An 8531-nucleotide genomic window follows, 5' to 3' on the forward strand; every position below is an offset into this window, starting at 1 on the left:
CATCAACCCTTCCAGTGCTGCCCCCATTTATCATTCCAACCGGTAAATAAATATTGAATGAAAAAAAGAAGTTACTGCCTGCTCTGAGTCTGCAGTCCCTGTCACTCTGGCCAAAGAGGCTCTGGGCCCGGCACCTCCCCACCGGCCCCCCTCCTGCGCCAGAGGAAGGGGCTCCAGGCAAGGGGCCCACAGCCCGGGCAGGGGCTCCTTCCACAGCCAGGTTTTGTTCTTTGCTCGTTCGGTGGGGCTGGGCTATTTAATTGTTGGTTTGGAGGAGCTCTAAAACTGTGTAAAGGGGCTATTGGAACCACCGGAGGGAAAGGCCCACATCCACCAAGCAGGTGGCTCCTGAGTGCAGTCCTGGGAAACGCTGGGCTCCCACGTCTGGCTTGTTTTCTGCCAACTGCTCCCAGGCCGCGCTCCTCCGGGATGCGCTGTGGGACCCTGGGACCCTGGGGCCTCCCTGCGGGGCGGGTAGGTGGGAGCTAGCGCAGGGGTGCAGAGCACCGGGCACTGCGGGGCTTTGCTGGCCTGTCCCCCCCGGGGCCACAGAGGAGAGACCTGCCCCTGGGATTGGGAAGGGGCGGGGGAGAGAGACCCAGCCGCCATGGGCGCTCCGGTCAGAGAAACAGTGGGCGCTGAGGAGCACGGTCTGACAGGAGACGGCAGTTAATGGGGGTTCATTTGGGAGGTTTGGGGAGACAGTAAAGATGGCTGTGAAGTCTGGGTGGAATGCGATGGGGACCCTGTCGTGTCACGCCCACTCTTCAGCAAGGTCCCAGAGCCTCACAAAAGGTGAATGTGTTCGGGATCCTTAGAGGGGGAGGGGGAGGGCTTCTCATGTATTATCTCATTTAATCTTCCCATCGGGCCTGCTCCTCAGGGAGGGGAACCCTGGATTACAGGGACCCCGACCAAAAAGGTGGTGCCCTTAAATGGTTAGGCAACGTGAGAGAGCTTGATAAAGGGACTGATACGAAGGGTGGGCAGGGCATAGAGGATGTGCAAGTGTTGTCACTGGGCTAGTTCTACGGGGCAAGGAGTGGGTAGATGGGAAGCTCGGAGGGAGTGCTGCGCGGAGGGGCTGCCTGACAGACCCGGGACAGCCGCTGAGCGCTGAGCCGGCCCACAGCGACCCCAGGGAAGACGGAGGCTTGCCCAGGTCATAGAGCCGGGAAGTAGCAGAATTAGAGTTCGAATCCAGGTTGAACATAGAGGGAAAGGAAGACTTTGAGTGGATACTATTTCTAATGAAAAAAAAAAAGTTATTTTACTTAACTAATGTTCTCCAGCTGGGAACATTAATCCATAAATTGGGTTTTAAACGAAGTGATTTTAGTAATAAAATTACTAAAGAAGACTCAGTATGTCTAGAATAGGAGCAGTAGGCACTGTTAAATAAGGAATTTAAAAGTCTAGTATCTTTAGTTTAAAGGAGAATTTGACTTTTTAAACATGAATTTTTTTATTTTAAAAGAAAGGTGCAAGAATTGTAAATAAAAGTGATTTCTCACACAGCCAACAATTCATACTTCTCTCCTGTGTCAGGGCTTGCCTCCTGCATACTCCGTTCCCAGGTCCTTCCAAGGGGAGAAAAGAAAGACCTAGTCATTTCCGCTTCATTGAAAGAAAAACGAACGGTGTGTGTAACACTTGAGGAAAGCAAACTTTTCGTTTTTACCATAGCGGGTCTAGAGAATTGGAATTAGTAGGAAAGTAAATATTAAGACTGAAATGCAGGTGGTAATGTTTACTTTTCAGTACATTTCCTTCTGAGATAGGAGTCAAAAGAAATGTTACTTTCTAATTAATTGAACAAAACACCACCTAGTGGTAGTATTTTGAAAGTGAAGAGAACATATAAGTTTCTTATAGAAAATTTGAAATGGAAACACTATCAGTTTATTTTAGCAGGTAATTATTAGCTTAACATTAATTTAATATTAAAATATACAAGGGCTTACATAGGTGGGGTTTGTGTGCGTGTGTGTTTGTCTGTTTTCTTGGCTATAACTGTTAAAAGCTAGACAAATAAAATCCTGTTGCACCAAATATCATTGAAAACTCCTTTCTTATGGAGGCCTCTCTAATGAGGTGCAACTATGTGTCTGCAAAAGTAAGAACTACATGCTACATATTACATTGAGCACTTTAAATGTATTATCTCATTTAATCTTCCCAACAAAGGCATGAATCAGGTTCTATTTATTTCTTATGTTTTGTGAATTAAAACACTGAGGCTCTGAGCAGATAATTTTCTCAAGGGCACACAATTAGAAAGTAACAGAACTAGGATTCTATAATGGGGTAATGTTTTCATAGTAAATTATACAACTTCTATTTCTTTACCCTCCCTCTCACTCTAACCATCAAGCAGGAATAATTTTCTAGGTGCATGACCTACAGAGAAACAATTGAGATAGTTTAGAAAAAAAGAGGTTGTAGCTCAATTTTGACTTTCAAACAGGTATTTTAAAGCCCGTGGTACAAAAATAGTAATGAGAGGCCTGGATCTCTACTGTAAGAACTAAGCACTTTAACGCAAAAAGGATTCTTGCTATGCCTCCTAGCACTGAGAGGCAAGCTTGGAGAATGAATCACAAAGTGTACCAAGAACCATGGAGAAGAAAAAATGCAAAATGTGAGTACAGGCCCTGCTTCCTGGTTTGGGGAGGAACTTAGAAGGCTTTGGGGAGATGAGTACTCAACACATGAGGGCCTGTTCCTTGACCCCCACTTCGAGGTCAACTTTATGATGCCAGGGAGTGACGACGACCAGCAGATAGGTTGGGAGAAATTCAAAGCAAATGAGGTTGTTGCTGCTCTCCAGCACCTGGCAGAGAAAGCCCTAGCCTCTTGGAGATGCCTTGTGTTTGAATGGCGCTAGCAGAACAGGACCCCAGGAGGCGGATTAGCCTGGACAGGACAGCTGTTTAGATGAGGCCCCAGGGCGGCTTCACAGGGGCCCATACTCTCCAGAACGGGCAGGACATGTAGCTAAGAGCTCCTGGACTCCAAAGGAGGGGCATGGAAGTGCTGAGAAACTTGGCAGCCTGGGAGAGTTGGTGGTTCAGACCATGGTGTTCCAGAGAACCTGGGGCAAGACTCACCAACACAGCGGGAGAAGCCGTGTGCAGTGATCGAAGGCCCCGGGGCTCTAGCACACCAGGGGACAAGACCTCAGGGGATGCTAGCAAAACAGATGACAGCTTCCTCGCTGCTGTTAGGTAATTTGAAGTTCCCTCTGAGCCAAAATGTCAACTGGGAAGAAGCGGGTGGAGGGGGCAAATCCGCTGAAAGATGGGACGTCGTGCCGAATAAACACTTGGAAACTTAGCAGAGACTGTGCTGAGGAGCGAGGGACTTAGGAGAGGGGCAGGGAAGAGTCCAGGCATGGAACGGGCAGGTCATGGAAAAACCCCTCATGCCACGCGTCCTCCTGAACTTTGTTCTTCCTGCCGTGTTCCTTGGTGTCCAACTTGCTGAGCTTCTACATGTATTTGTAACCAAGAAACCTGAGAGCTACCAAAAAAATGAGCCGAATGCTGGCTCTCAGCAGACTAGCAGAAGGTGTGCAGCTCGTGCTCGTGCACAACCAGATCGGCAGCCCACCGCAGGTCAGCCCGGGGTGCTGGGCTGCAGAGCCTGCTGTGGCAGTGATGAGGGGTGTCCCTGGATCTGGGGACAGGTGCTCAAGTCTCACAGAAGGGGAGAGTGGGCAGCAAGCACTAAAGTGGGCAGAAGAGACCAAGAACAGAAACTAGCCTGGGCTGGTTAGCTGACAGGGTCGCCCTTTAGGACAATGGGAAGCTGCCACTCGTTCTGTTACCCCTGGGCACTTACTGCACTGTTGGCCCAGGGAACGCTTTCTCAAGGGCCCCTTTGTCTTTGCATTGCTGCTCAGGAGTGAAAGCTGCAGGTGGCAGCATCTGAGTGGCCCAGCTGCCCATGCTAACTAACTCCCAGGGAATGGTGAGAGGGGTTAGGGGTCTGCTTCAGGTGCTGTAGTGGGAGATCGTTCCCCACCAAGACTTATGCAATGGAAGGCTCTCCTAATCTATAATAATAAAAGGGTAAGATACTAATTAGACCGGACATTCTTCTGAACATCATTCCGGATGTCCTTCCGGACAAAGCTGGGGCCAGAGGGAAGCCAGTGCCGGCAGCCGGGGGAAGGGAGGCCTACTCTTGCACGTATTTCGTGCATTGGGCCTCTAGTGTAGAAATAACATTGTGATGCTGGGTACCCAGAGGAACTAACAGCAACCCCAGCCCTGACCTTGGCTACACCAGTGCAATCACAGCATCAGGAACACCGGGTCGGAGGTCGCACCCACAACTCCGAGGCCTGCCTTCCAGCCTGAAGTGGCCTGGGAAAAGCAGGAAGACTTCACGGACGTAGGTAGGAATGATTTTAAATGTGTTTCCATTTCCACTGGGCAAGGGCGCACTGCAAAATGCCTTGTAGGGAGTCCAGCTATCCGCTGCTTGTTGAAAGTTCATGTCACACCACTTTTTTGCTAAAGACCACCATTTAGTACCTGTTTTCATTAAGGGAGAGGATTTTCACTTTTACAAAACAGGCAGAGGTTGCATTCAGCGTTTGTTTGCACCCGGAGCAGCAGGAGTGGCACTGTTTTACTGCATGTTAGTGTTATTTGATACGATTTGGTAGGTTTTTTAGGGGGGCTGGGAAGACTCCACATTTTTTTCATATAAATTAATGGTAATTGCTTCTTCGCTTTACGCCTAATTCAAAAGTTCTCATGGGAAGCGCTCTGCTTTGGAGAGCAGGGGAACCATACTGGAATCAACCTCACGGTTGACATCAGAGGCCAGGACGCTGAAGCAGCTCTGAACTCTGAGTCTGGGGGCTGGCCCGGGAGCTACCCGGCTGAGCGCCTGTGCGGGCCGGAGTGTGGACGCGGGGTGAGGGTGGACGCGGGGCCCACGTGCCGGTGCAGTTTCCTCCCACTCCCCTCTCCCGGGGCCTTCCAGGGGCGGGGCTCGGGTTCCCAGCTGCGCGGGGATGAGCTAAAGTGGGCCCAGGTGCAGAGGCCGGTGTGGCTTCTCCAGGTCAGAGCGGGGAGGGTGGTCCACCAGGGAGGCTGTTCTTGGTGCGTCGCGATGGGAGACTGGAAACGGTGACTGCTTTTCCATTTCTATCCACGGTTTGGCTCAGTGGATAGAGCGTGGGCCTGCGGACTGAAGGATCCTGGGTTCCATTCCTGTCAAGGGCACGTGCCCCGGTTGCAGGTTCGATTCTCATTGATGTTTCTATCTCTCCCTCTCTCTTCCTCTCTGAAATCAATAAAAAAAATATTTAAAAAAAAGACATATGAGGCACCTCAGGGATGAGGCAGAGAACGTCTGTGGTTCTGAGGCACTCCAGCCCGGTGGCCAGGACAGAGGGCGGACGCCCGCTAGAGGCCGTGGCCCTGCGGGGCCCTTCTTGGTCCTGGGGGTCCTTCCTCCCCTTTCCCAGGCTCCTCCGAGGATCCTGTCCGCGGAAGAGGTTTCCTCAGCAGGCCGGTTCTTTCTTTTTTCTCTTTTTCATTTTGATTTTATTTGATACTTTTGAAAGAGAGGGAACAGAGTGGGGAAAATGTGACTAATCCCCCAACTAGGGGGCCTAGGGGTACAAAACCAGACTTCTCTGCCTCAAGGTCCACCCAGACTGCGGGGGAGTTTCAGCGCCCAGGGGGCCCAGGGAGGTTAACCTATCACAGTGCTCTAGCTAAAGCATATGTTTAAAACTACAGAGGGATTCAACTTCACACTAGAAATTTAAGTTGCAATATTTCAGCAACAAATAACTCAGAGAGGGCATCTCAGAAGAGCAATGAAAGAACTAATGCTGTGATGTCTGCAAAGCCAAGCTCTGCTCAGCTCTGCCCACAGTCAGGCTCAGGCAGATACATAAGGGGGCGCAGGTCACAGTGGCATCATCGTAGGGGGTAACAGCACCGCACCCCTGGTGTTACCATTGCTGGTAACATACACCAGGACATCGGAGTTGTTCCTGCCGTTGAGGTATGGGTAGCAGATCCAAACGCAACTAATCAAGTAACCCTTGAAAGCCAAGACAATGCTGATGCACAGAAGAACAACAAGGACCAAACAGGTAGAATTCTCTGACATGGCATCCTCTCTGTAGAGAAAATTAGGAGGCAGCTGTCCTATATACTCCTGATGGAGTTTGGATAAACAGGCACAGTGATGCCAACCAAGGCACTCAGAGCAAAATCAAAGATCTGGTAACAGAAGAATGGGACGATCCAGGCAGCACGTCGCTTGTGTGCTCGGTAAGCAGCCATTGCACAGATCAGGATCATGAGAAGAGAAACTGCGATAGCACTGCATGTGTGGGCATCACCCACGAACTCAAAGTCACCTCCCAGTTCCGAACTTGGAAAGTGAGCTGATCCGGGTCCGCCAGGGCGCTCAACCGAATCAACAGCACCCGGCATTGACGGTCAGGTACGAGACTCCGAGCAGGATGGTGCCCGGGCGCACGTGGCAGCACAGGCAGCAGCTGTTGGAGTAGAACCTCGACCATCTTCTTCGCTTCCACAGAGGCGCGAGCGCCGCTCAAGTTTGCGGGACCCTCGGCCCATAGCTCTGGCCGCTGCGGGGCTGCTGCTCCTCGGCCTCTCCAGCTCGGTTCGGCCCAGCAGGTCTGTTCTCGGTCGCCTGCTTTCCTTTTGCCCAAGGCTTGTAAGTACAGCCCCGATCAGCTGAGTGCTATCCCTGCTCCAGCTTGAGGGACCAGTACTGCCTCCCACCTGCTGGCACAGGTCACCTCAGGGCTCCCTGTGCCTTCGGGTCGTGGAGACATACCCAGGCTGGTGTAGCACAAGTTGAGGCTGTGGCTTGGGGACTAAGTCACTGCTAGACGATGTCCATAAATCCCTTTGCAGTTGCTGCACACAGGCCCCCTGCCTGTCGGACTGTGGGACCGCCCATGGGGCAGGTTGATGCTCTCTGGTTAGAGAATGATGCTACTATGGCCAAGCTCCCTGGGTCTCACCACCCTCATTCCTAGAGGCTAGCAAGCCCAGCCCCAACCGGCTTTCTTAGAAATACAATTTGGCTGTGATTAAAAATATATAAAATAACCTAGGTTTAATTAAATTCAGTAGGATGCACAAGTCAAGGGCAGAGCTTGAAGACTTTTTCTAGGTTTATGTACCCGTGGAAATGCCACCCAGATCCAGATATACATGTGATTAGAGTTGAGAGTCAAGTCCCCAGGATGCGGGTGGGGGACATCGAAGACAGTGGTTCTCAAACGTTTGAATCATCGGAATCACCCGGAGGTCTTGTTAAAGCACATTGCTGCCCCAGCTGGTTTGGCTCAGTGGCTAGAGCATCGGCCTGCAGACCAAAGGGTCCCAGGTTCAATTCCAGTCAAAGGCATGTGCCTCGGTTGCAGACTCCTCCCTGGCCCGAGCCCTGGTAAGGGCTCCTGCAGGAGGCAACCAATCGATGTGTTTCTCTCACATTGGTATTTCTCTCGGTTTTCCCCTCTCTCTTCCACTCTCTAAAAATCAATGGAAAAATGTCCTCCGATGAGGAAAATTAATTAAATACCAAAAAACAAAACAAAAAAGAAATACTGAATTCTTAAAAAAAAAAAAAAACTACAAAAACAAAAACAAAAAAACCCACATTACTAGGCCAAGGATTTGCATTTCTAACAAGTTCCCAGACGATTCCATTCTTCTCTTCAGGACCACACTTAGAGCTCCACCCCCTCCACTCGACGGGAACATGTGTGTGTGTGCATGTGTGTGTGTGTGTGTATGTGCATGTATATAATAGAATTTAGTATTCATATATATTTATTATTCATTGACTTTTGTGAGTATATATATCACACACACACACACAAGGCGTATATAAAGAAGAAAAGCCCATTAGCAGAACAATTGTAATTTGTATGAAATAGCCAGGTACTTGGCTGATGGTCTTTAAATTCTGGCTTTCTGTTGTCTGACCCAGAACACTTTGGTCAGTCTGTTTCCATCAAAGGGTCAACAAAGTTATGAACAGATTGGATCAGTACGTTGGCACTCTGAGACTATGAGTGAATCAATCGGTACTGACTAAGAGCTCGAAAGAATCTGTATGCTTTCAAACACTGGACGACTCCTATTTTGACAGTTAGAGAGGAGTATTGGTAAATTGCTTTGAGATTCTCAAAAGGAGATTAACCAGTGTTAAAATTTCAACTGAGTGCATTTACAGATCAATGTGGCTTTATTCAATGATTCATGAATCGGGCAGCATCCCATCTAGCAGATAGAAAGGCGTTCCCAAGAGCTACAGAAAAGGGAAGGTTTGTACAGGCTGAGAGGGGACAGGAAAAGGAGGGTTATTAGCAGAGAGTGGGTTGGTTCAGGCTTAGGTAACCGACTTCCGGGGATTGGGGATTAGCTCACTAGTGCTGACCAGGTCATTTCAGGTTGACTGGTTAAGGGTTACATTGCTGGGAGAGAGGCTGAAGATTGAGCTTAATCACCATACTG

General features: G+C 49.7%; 1 pseudogene; it reads right to left on the reverse strand.

Moving 5' to 3' along the window:
* Nucleotides 1-5830: 5830 nt before the first annotated feature.
* Nucleotides 5831-8531, reverse strand: part of LOC102769985 — a 7962-nt pseudogene continuing 5261 nt past the window's right edge.

This window comes from Myotis davidii, unplaced genomic scaffold (genome assembly GCF_000327345.1).
Source record: "Myotis davidii unplaced genomic scaffold, ASM32734v1 scaffold370, whole genome shotgun sequence".
In the NCBI taxonomy this organism is placed as follows: domain Eukaryota; kingdom Metazoa; phylum Chordata; class Mammalia; order Chiroptera; family Vespertilionidae; genus Myotis; species Myotis davidii.